We start from the raw sequence: 27,318 nt of genomic DNA on the forward strand, positions 1-27,318 counted from the left end.
TAGGTGCATTAACATAGTAATTAATCATCCTCTCCTGGCTCCTTTACAACATTCATCACAGATACTTGATCCAGGGAACAGTATTCCCTCTAGGGAGTGTTCTTCTGTTTTACATACCATGTATCTTCAGAGAAAAATTCAGGGCACGGTTGTGCACTGGAAAAATAAATACATAAATCCCAGGTTGTCAGAGAAACTTGTTTTTAAAACAAAAAGATAGTTCTGCCATTTCTCAGGCAATATCCAATTAAAGTAAGATCTGAGTACAAGAGGGTAACTGCTTCAGTGTATCAGGGCAGGATGGACAGAGTCCTGAGTTATTTGGGGAGAGATGCTGCTGCTTTGAGCTCACCACCATTCTTCAATACAATCTAGCTCAGAATCTCTCCCTGTCTATTTAATTAATAGGTAGGCAAAATTTCCATGTGATTTGATAGTGATTTTGAGAGACTCGTAATGTTAGTACTTGGCCAAGCAATAAGAAAGGACAAGTTAAATTTAGTAAATTGTATATTTTCAATTATTCAAAACAATACACATCCAGAGAAATGAAAGAAGTAAAACATGTACTCTAATAATGATTCCATTATCCTCTCCCCCTAAAGAGAAGTGGCTCAATGGAGGATAAAAGCAAATATTAGATTGATTTTATTCTTGATCTTAGCCAAAAGACTGCTATATCCAGTGCCAAGAAATTGAACTGAGTTTCATAGAAATCCTAGATATTCGGTAGAAAAGACTTAAAAGGACATGTAGTCCATCTCCAGGGGACCTGTACTTTTTCCTGCCAACAAGAACTTCAATAAGAAATATGAATGTATTTAACCCAGTAGTTCGAGGCAGTCCCTTACTATGTATTACATCGTAGGAGTGCTGTAAATGTGCATATAACATTGCAGTATGCTATCAGTATGAACAAAGAAAGCTTAGGATTTTCTCCCCTCTAAGTATCTTTCAGTTCAGGAATCTAAACTATGAGACCTGATGCATAAGATACAGCAATACAGATAACTTAGGGCACAGCTGTTTCAGACTACCTACCCCCAAGGCTCACCCATTGCTAAAACACAACCCAAGTCTCTGTAGGTCTGAGGGACTCCTCACAGCCAGAATCCAGAGTGGAACAACCCACTAAGGATTCCCAAACTCAAGATGAGACAAAACGAACAGCGCTGACCATTGAGTGACTCTAAGCCCCTCGGGACAGGAACTGACTTTCTAAGTCTTACACAGCCATGAGTACACTGGTGTCAATGACCGAACAAATAATGTAACATAAGCTTAATTTAGGTCTTTGGGTTTATTGAGAGCATGTAGGAAAGCATCGTTTCACTGACTGAGAGCTATATTCTTCAGGAGGACATGCTGTTCAGTACAGAACACGCCAATTAATGTAGTAAGGAAAATTACCGGAAGGAATAACCCAAATTAAACAACCAGATACATGGAAAACAGAGATAAAAGTTGTTAAATACAATTTTACATGTATTTATTATATAAAAATATATTAAACATATATGTAAGTATTGTTTTTATATAAGACATATGTATGCTTTCTTCAGACTACCTTTTGAGCTCAGATTCCCATCTCCCCTATGTCCTTCCTAAAGATATAAACTACCATTAATCGTAACAAGTTTGCACGAACTAGAATATTAAACTCCATGCAAAAGCCAAGACATTTGTCTTTTGGGCAAACTGTCTTCGATTTTCATTTTGATAGTCAAAACTTGACTTTTCAGTTTGAACTATTGTTTCATTCTGTTGGCAGACCAAAGAAGATAGGTAGGCACAACTGTGTGAAGTAAGAGCCTGAAACCATTATTACATCTTAATAACATAGCAAAGCCTGAGAAAGAATATAAGTTCACTGATTCCATTGTCCTTGCCCTTTTGCCCCCAAATGGGAACATCACTTCTTTCAGAGATTTCTTATTTTACTTCTTTCATGTCTTTGTTGGGAAGCTCTATTGATTTTTTGCCACCTTCTTCATACGATGTTAACCAGCTTTTAGAGTAACATATAACAATTTAGAGCAGTAAGTAAAAAAATACATCCAGCTGAAATTACAGGGGGATTTTCAATAAAGAGACTATAATTACCCAAGACACAAGTTGGCTCGTGTACTGGAGCTTACAAAACCATCTTTTGAAAAAAAATGCCCTGTGACTTTTATGCCAGCCTGGATCTGCGTGCAACTTTAAGCTTGTCACCATTTCCGGTTTAAATTGACCATATTTTTTCTTTGTACATTTGTGAACAGTTTGCTTGTTGGACTACATAAACAGCTTCCAAGGTGTCTTAATATGTATTTACTTATTTAATATGGACTGGCAAGCCTGAATTACTGGGACATAACGTAATGTTTAAGTGATGCCTTCAAGCGGGACCACAACTATAGCAGCATTACCTGGCGGGTCAGCATGGCAAGTCGGTCTCCACTTTACAGAGTGAGGTCTATTCAAGAGAGTGAAATTTGTCACTGTGCAGCTGAGCAAAATTTCCTAAGTGTCCCTGCCACCAGAACCAAGTAACAAATGGGGTAGATGGCACATGTGTCTTCTCCTTGTGTACTTGGAATCAGAGAGTACAAATCCCAATGAGTGGATGAGCACCCTCAGGAAGAATGTGTCCATGCAGTCTCCTTAAATAGCTAAGCATAAAGGTTATTCTGTGATCACTAGGCAATATGGTTAAAATTACGATGAAGTTGTTTGTTATTGCCCTTCCCCTTTTCTTCCCTGACTTATTTGAGGTTATGGACTCATCTTGGCAGAGTACATTAAAATAAAAGGGTATATAACTCAAGTAATCAGTCCTGGGAGCACTTTCCTTCCTGGATTCTGAATTTGAAATATCTGCTGTGCAAGCAGATGTTTATGGAGAATTGCAAGGAGGAGTTAATGTCCATATTCACTCCAAAAAGATTATGTAGTTGCATGTAAAAAATGAATTTGCAGAGCTCTAGAGAGCTTAAGTATATTACTCCTAGTAAAAATAAAACTCATTGAGCAGAGGACCTGGGGCCAGCACATATATTTGTGCTAAGAATATCGCTAACTGCACACCAGCTCTGCCTGTGATGTCATATGGAACGCTCATGGGTTTCTTCTAGAAATGGGGTCAAATGCTTCTGTAAGATATTTATTAAAGTAATTTGTTGATTTAGTTGAGGCAGAATCTAAAATTAGCTTCTTGGAGAGTGAAAGTCTCATTAGGCTAACCCAGTCTACCCCATTCTTGAGTTCTTCAGTGTCTTGGAACTCAAAATTCAAAGGAGGACAGAGATGGGGCACAGCTCAGGTCAACCAGTCTTTCCCTCAGCTTGAGCACCCAGACATACACTGCTGGTACTTGTGACTGTTGAGTTATGAAGAACAATGGCATAATTTGGTCCACAGGGAGCAGAGTTACCCACATGCTTATCCTAGGAAATTCAGAAACAGAATAAAAACCTCAGTGCACTGTTTGACAACATTACTTGAACATGAGCTTATACTTTTCTCATTTATTTGAAGAAAAATTTGAAGGAAGATGATAGAAGTTAATGGAGTTTCATTATTGTAAAGCAACGTAAATGAATCATCCTCCTTGTCTTAACATCTGTGAACCAGTCTTCCTCGCAAACGAAACGTATGAGATTCTGCTCAAGTTTTAATGCTGTTTGGCATCTGCGCGTATACTGCCAGGGACATTCGGAACCATTTACATTAACAGCAAATATTACTTTTACTCTAAAGAAGGGAACGTATCCTTATTGATATTCAGCAAGTGGTGCATTGTTGCAACCAAGATATAATTTACTCACTTGTCTGACTGGATTATGTTACTCCATGCATTTTGTAGTCTCATCTGTGAAAAATCGAACTTTGGTTCTACTGTTGTCATTTCCCATAATTCTTTACAATCTGTGGCAAAAGGAGAAAAAAATAGCTCCAATAGGAACTGCTTCGGGGGATGGCATTTGAAAGGACATTATTTAGAGTTAATGAATTAGACTGAGAAGTTTGTCATATTCTTTACATGAGCTGTGAGTCAGACTTCGTGTACAAGTATTTCTTCCATTTGTATACTTTGTAAAGGCCACGACTTCCTTTGTTGCCTGGGAATCCTGCAGTAAAAGCATTTGTCTTCAGAAGCACATGGCTTTGTTCGGCTGCATGAGTTATTTCCAGTTCTCCTCAACCTTTTGGTTTCCTTAGAACCAGCAATGCCCCCGCCCGTCGTCATCCCTACTCGGGGCTCCCTTAACTCAGCGTTGCAGCCACCCAGGCAGGACAGCAGCGCATCAGTTTACAGCAAAATTCGGAGGAGTTCAGCCTACAGGAGGATGGTAGGGCTGAGCCATTCCTTATTCATAAAATTAGCAACTAGAACTTGAATGCAGTAAAAATGGAAAGCCCCAAAAAAGGAGGATCAGGGATGTTATTTCAACTGTGATTTCCTTCTCTGATGTAAATCTTGAAACTCTCTTTGATGAAAAGAAGATCAAGCTCCAAAACCAGATTTAGCTTCAAAAGATGATTATAGGCTTTCCTACACAAAACTGACTTCAAGTTTTATCTCCTGGGTCTACCAAGCACAATCTAATTCTTTGTCCACCTCTTGCTTTTACACGATTGCACGGATCACGCGTGACTTTTTGGTAACTACCTTTTCCTTGTTACCCAAGCCAACAAAGACATTACTCTTGATAAATGGCTATTTAAATTCTAACTGCCTCTGCCGTGTTTTGAAGTACAAACTGTAACTGGATGTTTTATATACATATAAGAGAAATATTTTTTCTCACAGCCACAGTGAAAAGTTATTTTGTTGAAAATATAGAGAAATTGAATGCAATCCAAATAAAGCATTTTTTAAGTTGAACTCAGCCATGTAGATTTTTTTATGCCAAATGAGAACTAAAGATCAGAGGCTGAAGCAGGGGATTATAATAGAAACCATTTTTCCAGTCATACCTACACCTTCTGCTGTTATTCATGAAACCCATTATCGCTCATGTAATAATGGTAATCATAATTATTTCTGTATCAGTCCAAAAAAATTCTCTATATGATTTCATCTGATGTTAATAAAATGCAAATCATTACCCTAAGTTGATAATATTTGGTTGTGGAAAAAATGGACTCAATCTTCTCTCTCCCCACCCTATATAATAAAAAAAAAATCAGAAACCAATTTTTCGCCAAGCATTCATTGCCGTATGCATTGTTAACAGGTGTTGTGCATTTCGTTTCCCGTGCACACGGTGTTGGAATGTAAAACCGTAACGCCGCTCGTCAGAACAAGTGGCATAATTAGAGTTCTTTGTGAGTTTGATTTCCTGGGTATTTTCTTCCTTTAAAGTAACTACATTGTAAACAAGAGCCAATTTCTTAGATTTGATCCATGGGTTGTAGAGCTTGTACTTCAGGTTCAAAATGGTGATGTAGACAATGACGCATAACAGCTGAACAGTTATTTATAATAGCGCAGCACCTGCAGCAGATTGTCAGCTGAAAAAGCAAATCTAAATGCTTTCAAATTCTCTTGTGCATTATAATAGGAGTAGTAGTGGCCACTATAGATACAATAGTTAGGCGTGTCATGTAACTTTTGTTTCTGATTGCTTGCCATTTTCTCAATTTTATTCCTTTAAGAACAAAAATGTTCATATTTAGTGTCAGCCCATATGCCTTTTTAAAAGTTCAGGCACAATTTAGCTTTTCATTAATTCTGGGGGGTTGTCAATGAAATTAAATATTAAATAGAACATCAAACTCCTCGTAATTTCAAGATTTCCCACTTTTCCTGAACTTTTGTACATGCGTAATTAACACAACCTTTGGATTTTTTGTTCTTCTTGATTAATGCTGCTGAGCTCGCTGAAAAAATTGGATCTGAAATTTTAAAACTATAAAGACATTTTTCTCACCTCAGTATGTTTCAGGATTCTCCTGTGAGCCTTTCAGCAGCGTCTCCCATTTAAAACTCTGAAATTGTGCATATGCGAAGTTTCTTTTTACATTTGGGTCCCTCCTGGATTCAGAAGAGCATTGATCATTTGTATGATGATGGGATAATTCTGCAGTGATCTGAAACACATGTTAGGAAGAAACGTAGCAGCTTGTTGTGGCGGATCCAGGACCATGCACAAGCCGTCGGCGTGCTGATGTAACCTTCACCCGCAGCACAAAGTCCGTTTAGGTGCACAGTCCACCAGATTTCCACCAGAAGGAACAACTGGTATGTGCATGTACAAGGACCGTTCCCAACACACAAGCACTCTAAGCGCATTAGAATTTTCAAGGCAAGACAGAGTTTTAACTTCTTTTCTCCATTAAATATCTATAAAAGTACCTGTTTACCTTCTGAGTGTTATGAGGCATAATATTGGTAACGTGCTTTGAGATCTCAGTTGCAAGGTGACAGGCAGCATAAGTGCAACGGTGCACTTCTATCAGAACAAGCAAAGGCACATTAGCTTCTACAACCTTCTACAAACATAAGCAGAAGTAGCGTCTGTCTCCAGATGAAAGGAAAAATAATTTTCAAGCAGCTAATTACTTTAGAATAGAAACAACAGAAAAAGAAAAGAAAGAAATTACTGGCATTTGATAGAAATAGCTGTAATGGAGGCTAGAAGCAATCCGCTTTGCTCTGGGGTGATGGGATGATGTCATTGCCAATTAGCACGAGTACTTTGTTTTAGAACATCCATCTATTCGATGTATGACCTATTTTAGTGTACAGCTACAAAATCATCTTTGGAGTGCTTCCACTGGAGCCAAGGGAGTTACTCTGGGAATTAGCTTGGCCAGTGAAGTAGTTCATACGCGATAGAAATACTTACAGAAACTTAGCTGGAAAAGAGTAATAGAGAGAGATTCATTCTTGCTATAAATCTTCTTGGCTTTGTGTTAATGTTATTTATCCACCCGAGATAGGAAGGACATTATATAACGTATGGATATTGTGTAGTATGGAATAGTGGCTTTTTAATGTAAACAGTCCATTAGTAATGCAAAGCAACTTATTTTCATCTGCTAGTTCGTTACTGCAAATTTTTCTCCTGGGTTTTGACATGTCATAAATCTCGATGAAGTCAACATTTGTTCCCTTTATCCTTTACTTCTGGTTGATTCACTTTACTTAAAATACATATAAACACACCGTAAGACCGCTGAGCTTTATGTGATTTCAGGAGAACGATGTTTCCACTCCTAGGAAGCAGCTGACAGCCCACAACTCAGCCCACCAGCCTAGCTGGGAGAGACTCAGATGCTCCCCCGAGCATCCCTCACTCCAGGGTACCTGTACCACCATAAGACATGAAGGTTTTAAATGGGCTGAAACACAGCCTGGGAAAGCCAAGAGTAGCTGCGGCTCTGGCACACAGCGGCCCAGAGCCGCTCTCTAGCAGGGTGCCAGGGAGCAAGGCGTAGCGGCTGCTCTTGCATCCCCCTCCCCGGCAGTAAGCAGTGTCCCTCTAGAGCGGGATGTGCTTCTCAAGTGCGTTGGCAGTAACACATGATAAAGCAGCTTTTGGCTCTTTGGAGGATAGCTGACTCAGGCTCTGACTGACATCCCACCCGGCCTCCCGGCCTTCAGTTGCGTGAGCACTTCTTGGCATTGCTTTTGTGAGCGCAGCAGTAAGCGATCGCTAGCAGTGCATTCGGCCCCTTGCCAGCTGATGACACCAACCGAATGTGACCGCTTTTACACACCCACAGAACTGACATCTCAAACAATTTGCCATGCGGTAACGCTATAGATAGAGGCTCACCTGGATTTATTTCGTATGGTCACAATATTTATTTCGCTCCCCATTTGCCAATAAAGAAAAGGTGGAATGAAAGAAGTGGTAGGCTACTACTCGCTCTGGAATGACTTCAGGTTTGGGGAGAATACTTGGGTTTACTATTAACCCTTCGCCTATAATGCCTGTAGAGTACAGAAAGATGTGCTTACCTGGGCTCCTGTCTTGGCCAGCTGCTTCTCATCAGTAAACCTGTCCCTCCCAAGTGCAGCAGCACCTACATCGTTGCACCCAGCTCCCTCCCTAGAAGAGCGATTCTGTGCCAAGGGAGTAGCTTCGCGTTCCAATGCCAGGATTATTTGCATGCTCTATATTATTCTGACTACCTTATAAGATAACAATGTTGAAAGAAATCAGTGAGCTTGTAGGGCACCCGTCCTACTCCACTTCCCCCTGAAGATCTGCAGGCGCAGCCATAGCCACTGACAACTCTTCCACACTATTATGCTTTCTCTGTGGTTTAGTGTTTTATTTATCTCACTGTTACGGTAACCTGTATCACCAAACGTTCCAAGCAGGCGCGTGAGAGCACAAGCCTGCTGCCGCAGCTGGCATCCAGCTCACTTGGGTGCATATAATCCCAACGTCCAGTGACGTCTGGGCCTGGTGCCTCATTGTCATCCACTGATCTTACGGCACAGTTTCACCCAACATTCAAAGCTGAACCTGCTGGCACCTCAAGACAGACGGGAAACATTTGTATATTTTTGGAGTCAAGAAAGCTGGAACAAAATCAGTCCGATACACACAGAGGTTGGTTAAGGCAGAATGATCTTAAAAATTAAAATAAGGACCTTCATTTCCAGCTCTTAACTTTGCCTCTCACTCAATTTTGTGGTTTTGGTCAAGCCACAAAGAGAGTTTTAAAAAGTGATTCCAATATAAAAATAGCCACCCAAGATTTTCAAAAGCATCAAGGCATTAATGTAACTTAGACCTCAAAGTGTTTTTAGAAATCACCAAAGGTGTGTTTCTGAACCTTTCAAGCAAATTTAAATTTTCTTTCAAGATTTGTCTCCACTTCCTTCAGATTCTTGATTCATTATGTAACAATTGCATACGCTTTCTAGATCCTTTCTAAGTTCACAAGGATATACTAAAAATTATTCCATTAGTATTTATAAACCACAAGCTCTAGAGCTTTTTTCCTACAATAAGAATCACCTTTTAGCATTGTATATATATATTTGTAGGAGGTATTTATTGGATTTAATGATCGCTACTCTGTGGGAAGACTGCAAAAATTAAGATTTAGCTGACATTCATTTATCCAGGAAACCCTGATTAGTGGAATCTTATATAAGACATACAGAAAAGTAATGCAGTTTTGTATTGTCTTTAGGAATAGGCTATGGGGATCTGGATTTTTCCCTGTTTGGACAAGCATCTCCTGGGAATTTCAACTCAGGAATTAGAAATTTTTACTTCTTTCTTTCATTCTCTGTCATGCCCATAAGCCATCTCTACTCTTCAAAGACTACCAAATAGCTGGCGAGGCGATGGCCTTTATTTTTAAATAGTGCTTAGCTCTATAAACAGTTCACTGACTGATAGTTACAGGTTAATAAGGTAAAAGCATTAAGCACACTTTCTGCGTGCTTTTCACCCGGGATGAATTCCCAAAGACTTCATACCACAGGTGAATACTGCAGTTTGCCAGATTCCAAAGCTGACTTACCCTTGTTGCAGTTAGCAAGGACGATAAACGCTGTGTATGTATTCCAGCAACGTTTGTGTGTTACGACATGTTTTAAATTTAATGTCAGTGTTCAGTCCGTGGTCCAGTTCTACTCACACCAGCTTCTGGACAGGCGCAGCAGAGCTGCCTTGGGTACCTCAATATCAGTGCCTTAAACAACGACTTCCCTCTCCTGCGGCAAGGATGCTGCCTTGCTCCTATTGCAAACTCATGGGCCCGGAGCAGGCACTTTTTTTATGCTTTTCTAGTTACCAGCACCGCTCTTTTTTGGCAGGAACAAGGAATACACCGCAGCAGAACAGCCAGCAGCCATGACCACTTGCCAAGCCTTCCATGAAGCTAACAAGAATGTAATTTTTGGCTTCAGGCTACAGAAAATGTTAAACCCGCCCCTTTGCATCTTCCCCCTCACTCTGGTAGGCAGGAAATGCCTTTCCTCTGCCACATCTATTAGGGAAGGTTTGATGAACGATGACCCTGTACTATCTTGTAGTTACATCAAAGTGGCAGAATCATATTGACTTGTTATCCCATACCGTTTGATGGTAGTCACTGCGCCACTGAATCCCCTATCTTATGCGACCATTCTGAGCTTGACAGGCTGCCTGGCGGCTAACTGACACCAGGTATTCTGAAAGCCTTATTCGCTTTATATAGATTAAAGCAATAAAAGACCACAGATTATATTTGACTATTGGAGATAAACAGTTTGTTAGCAGTAATCTGTCATATATCAAACTATGTGGCAACAGGCAGAGAAACTCTTAAAAGATGCTATAATTATAAGGCTGAGTAATTTCTTTGTATTTCTTTTAATAGTATATATTTTAAAGTACCCTCTGGGAGCAAAAAGATTTGTGTAGAGATAAAGCTGTAGGGAGTAATACATTCCTGCCAACACGTGTAGCTGAACCACCAATTTTGTTTTATTAATTTAGTTGCTGGATTTGCTCCTGATATCTACAGCTGTATTATCCCCTCATAGAGGTGGATGAGTGGGCGGAATGAGGTTAATTACAATTGATTTAGTAACCAAAGAGTAATTTTTTCCATTGTTTGTTCAGCACATTACTAAACATGTGGCTTAATTACAGTTGCCTTGTGTTCTTTTCAGTCTGGTATTGCTTATTTCACCGAGACACTGATTTATGCAAAATATTAATTGAAATAGAAGACAGAGTTACTATGGGAGCTGACATCCATGAAAACATTAGTTACCCATATTTTGCACTGAGCCTATTGAACTTCTCAGGGGAACTGGCGTTTAGAGTTTAATTTGGAACAACACAGGCTCCCTCCTTCCAGATCCAGTGGTAGTGCATGTACTGACTGCATCCTGGAGAACGGGTCAGAACTTTACTTTTTCCAGCAGCTGCAAAGGGAAATCCTCAGAATTCTTCAGTCAAAGTCTCAAAAATGTGCTGAGGTAGCTGTTCCATTTCACTGTGATTGCAATAATTGTATGCAAATGTCTCATTAAAAGTAATTCAACTTTATATAGCTATAAATAAGCAACTATGCTGTTGTAATGTGTTTCCAGGCCATTAAGTAGTATAATAAAGATTCATGGATTCTCTCAATAGTTTAGGTAATCAAAAAACCCACCAACCCCCTCTCCCCCCAAAATCAAGCAACTATACATCGAGACATCTTGTTTTGTTTTCAGAGTAATCTTTGTAATTAATCTGTTTGGAATAAATAATTCACTAAATATAAATAGAAAATAATGTTCAGTCACAGAACCCATAACTCAATATATCCAGGAGGAATGTTTTTATATCTCATTTCCTATTCAGGATTTTAATTTAATCCATTGAATTTCGCTGCCTCTTTTTCATAAACCAAATCTAATACACAATCAACTTTATAACCAGATAGTCAGAATGCAGAATTAAATGGTTTTGCAGAGACACACATAAAATCCTTCCAAATATTTTTAGGAGAGAATATGAGAATTTTGTAACCTTCGCTACCCACTAATAGGATTCAGATATCCACTGTGAAATGATCCAAATATTTCCTGGGTAACAGCCGTTGCATTATAATATTAATGTTTTAAAAAAAATACCTAGTTAATGCACATATCTCTACGCTGCAGTACAGAAATAGTCATAGAAACCAAGACTAGACAACAAGGAGAAAGCAAAAGTGAGCCACAATAGCTGAGTCAGCAGAAATGTCAGAGAGGCTCAGGTACTACCGCCAAGGCCGCATCCGAGACCCTGGCAAGAGTAAGAAACATAGCGCAAATGCAAAAGTGAATTTGAAGTTTGGCCGATGGGGGCGTGGGGTCTAGATACACAGTTTCTCAGTAGCGTCCTTGGGCAACTAGAATGCGCATACATGGAGGTACACACTGCAGGCACGATACTGCCTCCCACGTTCCCCTCCGCCTGGCCTAGGCTTCACTGAGAATTTTCTTTTGCTCGCTGCTTGAAACCACGGTAAGAAAATCAATGTATTTCCTAATAGGGACAAGAATACTACACACTGTGGGGCCATAAAGGGGTGTTAAAATGGACACATGGTACATTTTTGCCTTAGTTTAACCTCCAAAGATTTTCAAGGATTCAGAAACAGGAGGAAGTATAGCTAGACTCAAAATTGAGAAAAAGGAGAGAGAGAAGGCAGGAGGGAGAAGAGCTGAAGTTTCAGTGACAAGGCAGTATTACAAGGTTGTGGGAGCATCAGGAGAAAAGAGGGAAGAGAGGCAGGGGAGGCACAGAAGACGTGGTTATCCTCCTGGCTGAAGTCAGCCAGAACAGGAATGGCCACTCTAAGTGCAAGGTACTATTAGACACGTGGTTACACCTAAACGGCAACCACTGTCCATGCTGTCTGGTTTGCTTCTGCCTCCTTTCACTCCCAAGCTGTCATGGAAACAGAGACAATTGTTTCAAACCCTGAATGCTTTCAGTGGCAGTTTCAGGAGGCATCACGTACCTGACCCCTGCACTAGTGTCTGTAGATGGGCACAGAGCATCAAGTGAGGCATACCCGGGTACCAGGATACCTGGTAGCAGCAAAAGCAGCTGCCACAGCCCCTAACTCATCCGTTTCCACTCTGGGCTGTTCCCTACAGATTCCCAAGCTCTTCCCTTCCACGTCCAGTCAAAAGTACAACTACATTTTCCCCACACTCCTGAGAAATCTTGAAGCCTGTATCGGAGCATATCAGTGCTTGCCTTCCCTGTGAAGGGCTGACTGCAGCTGCAGCGTTTACGCAGCTCAGCACTCAGTGTTGTACCCTGGAAAGGGAGGAAAAAGAAGGGCATAGAGTTGCAGAACTACTCAAGTGCAGTCAGCTCAGAACAGACGCCAGGCACGCGGGGACAAACCACCAGGTCTCCAAACGAGGCATCTTCCCCTTCCTGAGGAAGTTTGAAGCCGAGGAGCTAAACGTGAGCAATTCCCAACCAGGGCGGCTCCCAGTGAAGTTCATGGGCAATGGGCAGCGCTGACAAGTGGGGCCTGGTTTTGTAAACCTTTGAACACTGTTTTCAAAAACTCTTTAGCTATTGGAGATTTCCCCACGTTAGTCTCTTGCGTCCTCCAAAGGTTTGTAGCAGCCTATTAAACCTAGTCTTGATATGATACAACCCTAAACCTTTCCTCCTCTTGGAATGGAATCACAGCATGAGACAAGATGTGATTCAGTGATACAACATACATGGTGACAATTTTCCAGACTGCAATTATAGGAGGAAAAAAACCCATCACAGTCACCCTCACATAGTAGCTTGGAAACCTGAACCAACAGAAGAAAAATAAACCAACAGAGAAAGAAAAAGAAATAACTCCAAAATGAATTGTTAATTCAAGATTGCAATATAATCTGTATAAAATATTTAAGCTGTTTTTCTATTTATTCCTGAACCTATAGTGATTAAAATGCAGCCATAATACACTGTGTTGCTCTTTTTTTAATCACAAATGCAATTTTAAGCAAGTAGACAAACTCGAGGAAATTAAAGTGAATATTTATGTCCATATAAACTTCTTAATGGCAACATTCTTGCTGTGAGCACAGCAGCTGAAGAGGGTGGATTAAATTATTTTGGCCAGATCCTGTTACTATTGTTTTCACTGGCAAAATTCCCACTGACTTAATGGGAGCTGGATTAGATCCTGACTTGAATAAAGTACAATTCTCAGATGCATATATAACATAATCACTGATATTTCATGCATAAACTCTAGTTTTCATGTCTGTTTTCCCTCTGTGGGTTTTACTAATGCTCTGAAAACACTAATCAGCTGAACTATATACCAGTGATTAAAGGTGTGCAGACTTGTGTTTCCAGGATTTGGGAAAATTTGTGTTTTACTCATATTTGGACTCCAAAACCAGAGTCTGAATGATATCCAGCCTCTTGAGTACAGAGCTTCAAATCTTGGTATGTTTAGTTCCTCCTCTTGCAGGCTTTGCAATGCATATGAATAGCATTTATTTAACAGACTAGGGAATTGCGTCGGATTTGGCAGTGAGCTGATGCTGTTGGTATGATATTTTCTCTCTCTCTCTTTTTACTATTTCCATCATTCAGGAATATTCAGAGCATCCTGGACAAGCTCTTGGGCTTCATTCCTTCTGTCTTGAATGATGGCCTCATACAAAGGACGACAGGAGGACAAGGCTATTCTCTGAGCCTCCAGAAATTTTAAGAGGATGCTGTACAAAGGACACGGCTTCATCAAAGGTCTTATATTAGAAGTAGTAATTCCATCTCCCTCGGCAGTGTGCTTCAGTGACCGCTGTTCCTCAGGCAGATCCTGCTCAGCTTCCTGTCGAGTGTGGGACATGCGCTGGCTGCCACACAGGCAGTTCCACTTCAGAGGGGCCTCGTCCTAGCACATGCATCTGACTGCTGTTCTTAGGAAGCCACTTTTAAATACCACTAAGTGTGTGCTCTGTAACAGTTTGCATGTACCAGACACAAAGTGTAACGCCTAACTGCCTGGCTTCGGCTGCACATACAGCTCCAAGAAAGAGAGAACAGCCCTGGAAGGAGGCTCCGTCAGCACACCAAGGTTCAAGCTGGCCTTTAAGATACCTTGTTCCTAAAAAAAACATAAGCTGGAGTGGCGAGCCTGAGAGGTTCCCAGGACCACCAGAGCTAATGGCAATTAGCAACTGTGTACTCCATGTGCTCTGAATCAGGCTCTGGGTTTGCGTGTACAGAAGGGAGTGGGTTTTCTGAACAAGTACTCCAACTCTGGGGAGGTTTATCTGTGATTACTAGCGGCCGATCTTTGTTTTAGTTTGGGAAAGCAACGTTACTCTAAAATGACAGTGTAATTTCCTATGCAGGGGCTGTTTCTCTGTATGACTCATCTATGTATTGAATTCCAAGATGTACGTATGAATCATAGATAACGGATAGAAAAATGCAAATTAATCCATTAAATTTTATGGGTTTTATTGTGCTTTAAACAGAGCAACTTTTTTTTTTCCCTCGTCGCTGAAACTTACTGGAAATAAATTGGATCAAATCCAACTTCGCATTATATAAAGCCACAAGGTTTTCTGTTGCTGTTTCAATGGGGCTGGGGATGTGGGGGTGGTCGTTCGTTGATCTGTATTTTCCTTTGCACTAAGCACAGCTGAAGCTTTATGGCAGATGCCATTAGCAGCAATGGAGTTTGCTTTTTGCTGTTTGTTTTAAATGTAGTAAAAGGGATAAAAAAATGAGTGTTGATGGTTTTTATTAGGTATCAGCGTAATGGGTTGTAGGTGAGAATCTAAATGCAGTAATTCCAGGGTTAATACCTAGCATCTAACGAACAAGTACACATTTGAGAAATTCACTGCAGACCTGTTTTAGAGAATAACCTGCTGAAGCAGGTTAACCCTATAGCATAAGGGAGTAGTTTAGTTATAAGAACAGAGAAGTCACTTATGGTGGGGAACCTTTGAGAGGGGCAGACTGTGAGCACCAGCAGCACTGAGCCAGTCCTCGGGCACAGAGAATGCAGGAACGAGCGAGCCGAGAATCAGGTATTCTCTGCCTGATGCTGCTACTGGCAGTGCCTGGAGTCCGCAGGGAGAGAAGCCATGGGACCCACAGCCCTGCAACAGGTCTTGGGACCATCTCTTCCATCCCCAGGCATGTCTGCAAGGAAGCAGATGGTCATGTGGCATGGCTGGAACAATTAAGCTAACCCACTGATTTCTCTCCTGGACCGTGCCACCTCTTCTGCAGAACGGGGAAGATGTGTCATTCCAAAACCTGCATATATTTATGATTGAAGTGTTTTGGTATCCAAATCTATTTAGTCTCTGCACTGTCATTTAGTCTTAACCTGTGACACAGGCATCAACTATTCAATTAGGACTGTTTTGAACTTAAAGGAGTGCATGGAGTCAAATCAGGTTGGTGACCGGTCATGAGTGGTGTTCCCCAGGGCTCAATGTTGGGGCTGGTCCTGTTCAATATCTTCATTGATGGTATGGATTGCGTGCCCCCTCAGTAAGTTTGCAGGTGACACCAAGCTAGGTGGAAATGTCGATCTGCTGGAGGGCAGGAGGACCCTACAGAGGGACCTGGACAGGCTGGATGGTTGGGCCAGAGCCAATGGTATGAGATTCAACAAGACCAAGTGCCGGGTCCTGCACTTGGGTCACAACAACCCCATGCAACGCTACAGGCTTGGGAAGGAGTGGCTGGAGAGCTGCCCAGCAGAGAAGGACCCTGGGGTGCTGGTTGACAGCCGGCTGAACATGAGCCAGCAGTGCCCAGGTGGCCAAGGAGGCCAACAGCATCCTGGCTTGTGTCAGCACTGGTGTGGCCAGCAGGAGCAGGGAGGTGATCCTGCCCCTGTGCTGGGCACTGGTGAGGCCACACCTCAAGTACTATGTTCAGTTTTGGGCCCCTCAGTACAAGAGAGACATTGAGGTGCTGGAGCGTGTCCAGAGAACAGCAATGAAGCTGGTGAAGGGTCTGGAGCACAAGTCTGATGAGGAGCGGCTGAGGGAGCTGGCAGGGTTTAGCCTGGAGAAGAGGAGGCTGAGGGGAGACCTTATCGCGCTCTACAACTGCCTGAAAGGAGGTTGTAGCGAGGTGGGTGTTGGTCTCTTCTCCCAAGTAACAGGTGACAGGACGAGAGGAAATGGCCTCAAGCTGTGCCAGGGGAAGTTTAGGTTGGACATGAGAAAAAACTTCTTCACCAAAAGGGTTGTCAAACGCTGGAACAGGCCGCCCAGGCAGGTGGTGGAGTCTCCATCCCTGGAGGTATTTAAAAGAAGGGTAGACGTGGTGCTTGAGGATATGGTTTAGTGGTGGCCTTGGCAGTGATAGGTTAGAGGTTGGACTCGATGATCTTAAGGATCTTTTCCAACCTTAACAATTCTATGATTCTGTGGGTCTAATGGAAGCTGCCAGATTAACAGTATTAGATACAGAAACAAAGACCTCCTAAATTCCAGTACTGGAATTTTACCGTAGTTTTATCTTGCCTCAGAACTTCTGTCTGTTACAGAGAACTCAAATTAAAGTGTATGGGGTTTTGATATATTATTTTCTGTATGCTGCTGCTTTTCCTATTTTAAGACCATAACATTGATTCAGAAGAAAAGAGACTATTATGCCTGGCATAATGACCAAAACTCAAAATACCTTTTTTCCTGGAGTCCCTGGGGCAACAGGGCATTTATTCCTTTGATGAAATTATACTGACAATGTCAGCTTAATATTCTCCCATAAAGAGATTAGGATAGCTTGTGTTTAACAGTATTTTGGGATTCAGTAAATGTCTACCTGTCCAAACCTCTGCTTTCTGGAAGGACTGTTGCCAAATCTGATGCCTTACAAGTAGAGGAATTTTATAAGGTAACTGCCAAAGTAAGAAAACATAAATATGCAATGCTACATCTAATATTTGCTTTATGCTTTTTGAGATATTATGTCCTGAAGTAAAAAATAAAATGTAAACTTCATGAATCTCAAAATCTATAATTAAGAACAACACCTGACAAGACTATTTTTTCCAGCTGACAAATAAATGTCACTTTTAAAGGAATCTTCCACAAAGTGATAAAAACAAGCAAAGGGGCAAAAATTGTTCTGTCTTCATTGGTAGAAAACATGGAGGGGTTTTTGATAAACACTTACAATGACTGCACCGTTGACTTGGCATACACATCAAAAGCCTGACAGACTGGATTCGTGTTTCTGTGCAGTACAAACAATGACACGGAGGCCAGATCTGAGCAGCTCTCAGCGAGCAATTGAAGGTAGTGCAAACAGATTCTGAAGAACAAGCAGTGCACAGTTCTGCTGTTAATAAAAAGGATTGCAAACTAGACATGCACATCTTCAGTTATTTATTTATTTTTAATTTAATTTCACTTTGGGTCAGGGACTTTCAGAAGCTAACTGGTAGGGTTGCTGTGTGAAAAGCACCAATTTCTTGTAGCTGGTGGGGCATTTTTGCACTAACTGGTATGAGTTTTCACAGGTGATCAGCCTCCTGGTGCTACAGAAGTGAAGATGCCTTCGCAAATGAATACATGTTGACCCTGTACTTAAAGGCAATAGAACTGGAATGTCCCTTGCTTAATTAGATATAGCTGCTGTGGTTCTCCTTAGTCATTTCTGGGTTCGCAGTACTGTTCTAAATAATATAGTATAAGCAGTTCTGTTTTTAAATACAATACTCTCTTCACTGGTACCAAGGCAAATGAATAGGAAATTACTAGCATTATAGCAAATTACACTAGGTCAATACATAACGCTTTCATTTTCCTGATGCCTGATTTCAAGTCATTTCCTCTAAAGTTGTTCATATGTATTCCAAGTTAATAATGCTTTATGTTGTTACAGCTTATGGAAAACTATGCTAGTATATCATTCATACTGATGTCAGAGGCAATACACATTTAAAACCACAAAACTCAGGAGCATGTATATTGGGGGGGCTTCATAGAAGGATAGAAACTAATAGGGTTTTGTATTCAAAATTCTTTGGTTTGGTCGCTAAAGCATGATTAACTGTGTTCACCTCCAACATGCCTGAGCTTGACTTGTTTAGGTCAACTATTGTCCACAGATACTTGGGGAAGGTGGAGTCTTACGTGAAACAGAAGATATTTATAAGGTTAAGTGCTCCGAATGCAGCACTGATTAGTGATATAAAATTCTAACTTCCTTGAAGTTCAACATATCTTAAAGTGGGCATTAATTTTTGAAGTGAAAGAAGAAAGAAATCAAAGGCTTATAAAAATGTTCTGCTTAAGCCGTCTTCTCGCCATAAAGCTGTGAGTTCTTACTAAACGTACCAAGTCTCATTGAAAAATTTCCCTTGACTAGAATGTGCAGCCCAGGGCTGCATTTAAAAAGACAGGGTTACATCTCTACCTGCTTACATCATTTAAAGCGAAGATAATTTAATTTCAAAATTTTTATTGAAATAAAAATTTTGTCCAGGTGTTTTCTGTTCCTTTAGGAAATTTTAATACTAATTTTAACTGAAAATTAGTTTAAGCAAGTCCCTGATTTGAGAGCTCCAGCATTTCAGTCTGTGAAGAACTCATTCAGATAGCCCATCCAGGAAAGAAAAGCAATAATCACATCTGGAGGCAAACAAAGCATAAATCACCATGCTGGCAACCAGCCAAGACAGTAGGGGACAAGTGTAAAAATATTACTGAAATGGCAGTACAATATTCTAACCACATGCTGTTAACAAGACAAAACAAGGTTGAACATTATTTCTATTGTCACAGACCACTGCATATGAGAAGGAAAGAAGAGGGGGGGACTTGCAAACTGAGGGTCAAATTCAGTTGTGGAATAACAGGGAGCAAGTGCTTTGAGAGACAATAGGAAAGTAGCACTTCTTTACATCAAAACCCCACTTAACCCCCAGGTATTCCAGTTGGGAAGGGTTAAGTATTCAGATGTTAGCATTTCCAATAAATGCTTTAATATTATATTCCTCATTTAAAATACAACCACACAAGTTCAAAGCAAATCAGGCTGGAACGGTAAAGGGCACTTGGAATGCTATACACACCAGTGACAGTTTAGTTTGTCATCAAAAAGCAAATATAACTGCATGAGATGAATGCCAAAGCACTTCATTGTGTAAAGATTTACATAATGCATAAAATTATTATCAAGTAATGTTTAAATATAAGCAAGATGCTCCAGTCCAGCTCAAGGATCCATTATTTTAGATGTTGCTCAGAAATAAAAGGGGTAACCTTTGCCACAAAAAGTAAGTTTTAAGAAATAACTTTAAAAATAATTAGATCATCATGCAGTTAAATTCCCCAATGATAATGTTGCAATCTGCAATATCAAATGCAACCTAACATGATATTCATCACTACCCTTATATAAAGAAAAAGTCCCTATGATTGAAGGCAGACAGAAAATTCTGACTTTCTGAAAGAGGTGAGCCCTCAAGTACACGACACAAAGACGAGCAAGAAGTGATAACCTCCAAACATGGGCTGACAGTGTATCATAGGTCTTGCAAAACTTAACCTCCGTGTTTCAAGCCTGATGAAACAAAGCTGAATTTTTGCTTAGAACTTAGGTTCTAAACTATTTTAGATGCAAACAGTGAACACAGCAAATGAAAATCAGTAGCTTGATGGGCTTTCCACTTAGGGGTGGAATTCTGAGAGAATTTATGACTGATGACAGCTGTAATAAACTGGAATTGCAACTAAATACAGAAATTATGCTTCAAGAGCAGCCACCTTTTCATTAGATTCCTATGAAGGCCAAGTGAGCCATGAATTCAAGTTCATCAGAAATTCGTACCTTCAGTACCATCAGATAACCACCCTAGAAGGCAAGATACCTTCAGTTAAAGAGAAAAGGATTTTTCTATAAATGCCAAGAAAATGATATGGCAACGTGCAACATCAGAAAGAACACGGAGACTTGAAATATCATTGTATGAATAATATTCACTATCAAAATGGCCTATTTCCATCATAGAGCAAATGTAAGACCATGTAAAGGTAGATCTATGGAAACAGGCAGTTCCGGTTGCCCTTTGAGTTGGCTGATGCAAGCCAGTTCCAGGCTCTGCACCAGCTTGGTACCGGGGCCACGGAGAGGAAGCCTGCCTACGACTTCCAGATTGGCATTTGCTTAAGCATCAGCTTGGGCGGTGGGGAGAGCACACTGGGCTACCTACGCTTGCCCAGTTTGATACACTCTGAGATGAGCAGCAGGCAGATTCCCACATGCGTACCCCTGCCTCGAGAAACCCCAATTCCAGCACATTTCTGTGAAGGTGATAAACCTTAGGATGAGAATTGCCGAATTCAGAGAAGCAGACAGAGCAGACTTCCAGACAGCATTAAACAACCAACGCAAGTGCCAGGCCTGCAGATATGATAGCCGCCTCCTGATATCATGAAACAGATTTAAAATCAATTAGCACAAATGGATCCAAATTGGGAGGAGATTGATTTTGTGCCGTTGCCTTCCTACCTAAAACCTCAGAACTACTTGGATGATACCAGTTTCCTGAACAGAATCCTTTTACTAAGGCTTTGTGCACCCTTTTGCTATTTCTTGCCAGGGTGAATAATCTGTTTGGAAATTATTCTGTCTGTAAAGCAAGAAAGTACTACTATGTGATAGCTTTCAGTTTGGTGACCCCCTTGATCTTCATACCACACTTTGAACAATAGCACACAAGACAAAAAGTGAATAGATTTTCTTTTTCCTTAGCATAGAAAGCATATGTTGATACCTAAGGGCTAACGGTCATTGTAAAGCAGATCCCCCTATGCTATAAATCCCATAAATCTACTTCTGTCGAAGGAAACCACTGTACAACATGCTCTTTGGAGGAGGTCTAAGAGGAAGAGATAGAAGATTCAGAAACAAATCAGAAAGCCAGAGGAAAAAAAGCTTAAGAAGTTTGATGAAACAGGATGAAAGCCCGATTGATGAGACACATTACTTCTATTCCTGTCAGCTTAAAGAAATTTGCTGAAGCACAAAGTACATATAGTTGGCAAAGGAAGCATGCAGTTAACTGCCTGATGAGAAAGGGAGGCAGAGCATTCATCCTTTCTTCTGCTAGCCAATAGTTAGTGGTGGCGAGACTTATTTAATCTTGTGTTTCTCTGAGAGCAGATAAAATTGAATGGAATTACAGTCCGTGCTGCAACCCTGTGCTTGTGGGGCAGCACTAATAAGGTACTGTCACTGCTTGGGGCAGCTAACTTTCTGCGCTCATGCTGGAGGGCTAGCCTTTCTAGGGTCCTTATGGCTTTCCAGTAATTAGAAGAGAAGACACAATAAATTGCTCTGAATTGGCATGCGTATTTGTGCGTGTGTGTTCCTGATTTCAGTTTTTCCTACGCGAGATAGTTGTATAAAGCAGCCCATGCAAATTCTCTAAATATCAACCTTCTCGCAACCGTTTTCATTCCTGCCCTCTTTCTCTGAATCGCATCAGAGTGCTATGAACTTACTCTCTATGCCACATAAAAACAAAACGCTGTGTTAAAATATTTTCATTACCAACAGCCTCTTAAAAGATTATTTTGGAAAACCATTTTGATTTTCCAATACTTTGTCCCTTCCTAATTCGGTCATATCCCTGTTTCCCTACCAGAGCTTTACAAGTCTGCTCACACTCACTTCTAATTCTTTGTCTCGCAGCCAGTGTTTGTCCGTCATGTAGAGAGTAAGGGATTATTCACCAGAACGCAGCAGCCCTCACCCACACTCTTTAGAGCGAGTTAAGAAAGATGTTAAGAAACTGCTCTCCCTTAACATGCAGTCACAGTTTAGAGTGAAATATAAAAATAAAACCCGCCTATAAAACAAAAGAACTGTTTAGAAAACTGCAATATGTAAGGCTGGCCGGCAAGCACGTTTTCTTGTTTGCAGGCTTTATTTACTTGTTTATTTATTTAAACTCAGCTGGGGATGGAACTCACACACACGAGGAGTTCCTCACACTGGGGGAAGCTCAGCAAAGCAGATACTAGGGTCAGTTCTGTAACTGCTGATAGCAGCAGGAAGCTGGTATGCTGGTTTTCTAGTCCAAGCAGCACCCCCAGAACCTGACTGATGGCTCTGCCTTGAAACTGTGCACTTCCAGCCTGGAGGCATGAACACGTCGGGCTGCAGAGCTTGGAAAGTGCTCCAGAGCTGGGGATCTGGATATGTCTCAAAGCCAGGCAATCCTGGTTTGGGGAGCACCCACCCTCCATCAGTGGAAACTCGTGCTGAGGAGCCTTTAATGGGATGAGGAGCACAGCAGGATTGAGTGATCTTCCTTCTGTCCCCGTTTTACCCCCAAATAGCCCTAAGAGTAGGATCCCTAAGAGTAGGTAAGCACCAATTTTCTCTCACCAAGATCCTGTACAACAGGAAGAATCTGTGCCTACCCTTTTCTCTGCTTTGTATATCTAGAATAGTCCCCTGGGTGTTTCACCTGGTAGAATGTTTGTCCATACTGCCAATATTTGAGTATGCTCATCAATCATAAAAAATAAACCTGGTTACAAACTCAGCTACAAATGACAATAATGCCAAACTAATCAGATTCTTGATAGAAATTTGCCATATTCTATCACTTTGCTTTGCATGCAATACCTGATTCTGATCTTTTGCCAGTTTTGCACTGGCACAACTAGTTTGCCTTCAGTGGAGCTAATGCTGATTTGCAGCAGCAGGCAATCAGAATAAGGCTCTTATTTTTCCTTGGCAATGTGTCCCCGGGGAAAGCTTGTCCATCTCCAGCAGCTGTTGCTTTGCTACATCTGTCTAACTTTCCTTTTTAATGTCCATTTTTTCAAGTTTTTTTTATGTCAATCAGTGTGAGATAACATCATTCAGTTTTCCCTCTTGCAATCAAGTTTTAGCAATCACAGCCAGATGTTGTTTTCATTACAACCCCAACCCCTTTTCAGTAAAGTTTCAGTGTTTAACTATCAAAAGCACTCTTCACTTTCCTTTCAATTGCCAGATCTTAATGCTTTCATAATCTATTTCACCCTGACATCCTGTCTGTCTACAAATATGGCATGTTTGATCACCCCTGAATGTTTGCCTTTGTGTTCTTTTCACTTTCTTTCCATTTCTTCTGCAGAGTGTACTTTATCCTCAAACCAGGTCAGTCCAAAATACTACAATGCATTTCTCTGTCTAAAGATATTTAGAGATCATTAGATAGCAGGTGGGGGAGGGCAGATGGAGGCAGATGAAAATTTATCGATTTCAGGATCTGAACTTTGAAGAACTGCTTGATCCTTTTCTTTCAAAATTCTGCACATATTGAGGAGAGATACAGTTGATATATTCAGTATTATGCTCTGTGTCTATAGGGATAAGTTCCTTCACAACCCAACCTACATTTGATTTTTATGTTATAAAATACTGACAGTTCGGCATCTGAGGAAATGTTTCTGTAAGGGATGAAAAAATAAAATACTTTAAACAAAACCACCGCCTCCACATTGTACATTGCTCAGGGGCTTTTATGTGGCTACGTAGCTGTGCTAACAAGAGGATATAATCTCACCCATGGAGGAAAGTAAGAACAGAAGGTCAAATTCCTCTCTGTAGAATGACGGGTTTCACATGTACAGCAAAGGTGTGAGGAATTCAAGTAAGCCTAGAGCAGGCATGGTGAACGAGTGAGCAGAATAAAATTTATCTGAATGATTCCATGAACTAAGTAATCATTTCCGTCTTGAGTGCAGGCCAGGGTTGCTCTCACCAGTTCTGAAGCAAGGAAAGAAGGAGCCAGGGCCAAGCCTTTACCATTGTGTATTTGCCAACTCATAGCAATTGAACAATGACTACACTTCCCTGAAGGAGCTGCCTGGCTCTTAGAAATGTAGGTTAGTGTAATGTGTGTCAGATATAAGAAAGGGTTTTCAGAGCTAATCCTGTATTCAATTCTATTGCAAGATTAATTCCCAAATGGTGCTATATATGAGCAGATCTTCATTATATGATATTTCCTCTCTGCAGAATACAAGGGTTCTTATTTAGGCACCAATCGTGCAATCCAATCAACAGTGGCAGTTCTTATGTCAAAGACGATGGGCATCTAGTTCCAATGAATTAATGATACAGGCTACATCCATCTAGATAAGATTGAAGGACTGGACTTATTCTGAAGGACATTTGTATTCCTTAAAAATAAACTTGGAAAGGATTGAGAATTAGACTGCAATCAGCACTGGATTTACTCTGTAGTGGTTTGAAGAATCTGGCATATGAAATCAATAGGAAACAACACAACAAAGGTATTTGTCGTCATTACCTGCATTGTGCCAACCGCCAAAAGGAATGGAGGGTGGCATAACAGCTGCTAAACAAAGAGCAGGCTAGTGTAGAAGTACCTGGTTTATATCAAAGATTTCTTCCAATCTTTTACTGCAGAAAGAAAACCCAACTTGTTAAAATAAAACACAGCTCGTGAGTACACAGTGAACATGATTGAAGAGCTAAGTAAATTACTCTACTCTCCTTTTCAAAATTCCATTTCCATTTCAACTTCTGCAGTTTCTTTGCTGAGAGCAATGACATTTAACAGGATTCTTTAGATCACTTCTGCAATGCAATGTCCTAATTACAGTAAATGCTCTCCGTACTTTACCAATAGCTTGATAAAATTGATTTGATTTTTCTTTTCATTAGCAAAGGAAACAAAAAATTAAAGCCATGGTTACAGACAGGTTGGAAAACAGAGCTGCATTATGCTTAGGAACTGCTACGAAGAGAAAAAAAAAGTTGAAGAGAAAGAGAGGCCTGAAGAAATCAAGTATTTATTGTTTGCTTAACGGAAAGAAATGTATAAGCCACTTCTAATACATTTTGGATATATATTAATATACTTCAGAGCTTTCAGGAAAAAAATAGTGCTTAATTACTGCTATTTGCCGCCAAGTACTCACATTTTTATAGAGAAAAAGACATAACATAAAAACACTGGCTGTACAGTCAGATACTCTGAGTCCACTGGCCACAAGGAGAAACTCTAGCTGGTGATCCACCTCTCATTGTGGATTGTTTAAAATGATAACATGAAGGCTGTTGGCCAGATTCTTTGCTTTTGAAGATAAATGGAGCTCAGTAACAAGTTCAATAGCATGCAGAACACATTCCACTTGTGCTGTTTCATTTCTGCAGATGTGTCCTTGGGTGCAACGCCTACGTCAGCATTTTGGCTCAGAGTGACTGGGACATGCACCTGGGTTCTGTGCAATTCCACATGGCCAGGACTAGAATGCCTCACTCTCTTATGCTTACGCTGGTGGTCGCTAAACCACCAAGTAAGGTTTCTGATGTAGAGTCTAAATAAGGAAGGTTCTTAATATAATGGGTAGACTAAAAATTGTTGGAAGAAAAATACTGGCCAGCAGGTGCTGCTGGGAGAGAAGAAAGAGCATGAGCTACATTTCTTTTGCCTTAGCTGCTGTTCACTATTTGATTAAAACACTAAACCTGGTTAAACTCAAATGTTCCCAATTTCAATCTAAGCCTCAAAGACCAGATATTTTACAGCCCCATTTGCCCATACCATCACCAGGCTCAATATTAACTTTTTTAAGTAAAGGTGATAAGATGGCTTTGTGTTCCGTGTCCCTGATGGCCTGTCATAGCTTCCCCCACTGTGTAGGGAGGAAAGAAAAGATCCTCCTGGCCTTCATGAATATCACAGCCCCTTTATAGACAAGGGACGAGAAGACTGGCTTCTCAGCTACAGGTAGCTGAGAAAAAATAAGCAAGTTACTTCATTTCCTCTAGCTTCCTCTTCCCCACCTATTTAGCAGGGTTGAAAACTTTCTTAGCTCAGGGTGCTGCTATTGTTAAAATAAAGTCAATTTATTCTTATGAGGCATTCAGTCACTGCAGCGATGATGGCCGTATGTTAGATAAGTGCTTTCTGTGAGAAAGTATTTTGTAAATTTTGGAGCCCAAACAATTACTGAGCTAGGAATAAAAAAAACAGGATAAGATAATTTCTCCACTATCACATTTTTGAGTGTTCCAATAAGGAGAAAGAAAAAAGTCACTCAACTCTAACATATTTGACAAATACGTATTAAACAATTATCCCTATAAACATTTTCCATTCCACTGTTTGCTTTCCCTTTTAAGGTCCAAACTTGCAAACTTTTCTCAAGCACAGCTTGCTCTACAGGACAACTGTGTTTTGTTGGGGAAAAATTTCAGGTCCTGGGCACTATGGTCATATGGATAAGGAATAAAGTGCAGTATATGAATGAGTTCAAGATAAGAAATAGAGCAAGTCTTATATTCCATTCCAGCTTACGATTTGGTGTGCACTTAAGCAGGACAAGATCAAGACAGGTACTTAAAATTATATTAATTTCTAATGCAGAAGGATGATCCTAAGGTGGAAATGAAGAAAATAAATTACTAAAGTTGTTTTCTTCCTCCTATTTCTGCATTATTGTGTTATTTAGATTAGTAAGTGAGAACTACCATCAATTTCATTTGTGTACACAAAGAGGTCCATAATTGTCACAAGTTTACCTGATACCTGTGTCCCTGATACTATGTACTTTTATTTCTGATGACATTAAAGATGCAGCCATAAAAGTCTTATTGGCCAAACATCTGAGAAGAGTCAGGAGGGGAAGTTGTCCCACCTAAGTGCAGAAATAATTTATGAAGTCTAGGGTTTTTTTAGTTGTGTTTTGTTGTTGGTGGAGTATGGCAGATGAGCTGGCTGCTGAAAGGTTCCTAAAGACAAAAAGAAATCTCAGTGCTGGGGCAATCCACATTAGAGATGTGGGGCACAGAACTTGAGCAAGGCAACATCAGTGCCACTGGGGTAGTAAATCTCCATAAG

At 40.6% G+C, this 27,318-nt stretch overlaps 1 protein-coding gene and 1 long non-coding RNA gene across 4 annotated transcripts in view; both read right to left on the minus strand.

Annotated features, from left to right (window-relative positions):
- The window catches only part of CABCOCO1 (ciliary associated calcium binding coiled-coil 1), a 236,694-nt gene that overhangs the window by 58,194 nt on the left and 151,182 nt on the right, over positions 1-27,318 (minus strand). The gene's annotated exons all lie outside the window — the stretch shown is intronic.
- LOC135315605 (uncharacterized) overlaps positions 3,016-27,318 on the minus strand; it is a 78,616-nt gene continuing 54,313 nt past the window's right edge. The window contains exons 2-3 of the long non-coding RNA XR_010375085.1: positions 5,919-6,078; positions 3,016-3,428 (exon numbers count right to left, since the gene is read on the minus strand). This is a non-coding gene — a long non-coding RNA (uncharacterized LOC135315605). The remainder of the gene's footprint in view (positions 3,429-5,918; positions 6,079-27,318) is intronic.

Source organism: Phalacrocorax carbo, chromosome 13, assembly GCF_963921805.1.
Source record: "Phalacrocorax carbo chromosome 13, bPhaCar2.1, whole genome shotgun sequence".
NCBI lineage: Eukaryota > Metazoa > Chordata > Aves > Suliformes > Phalacrocoracidae > Phalacrocorax > Phalacrocorax carbo.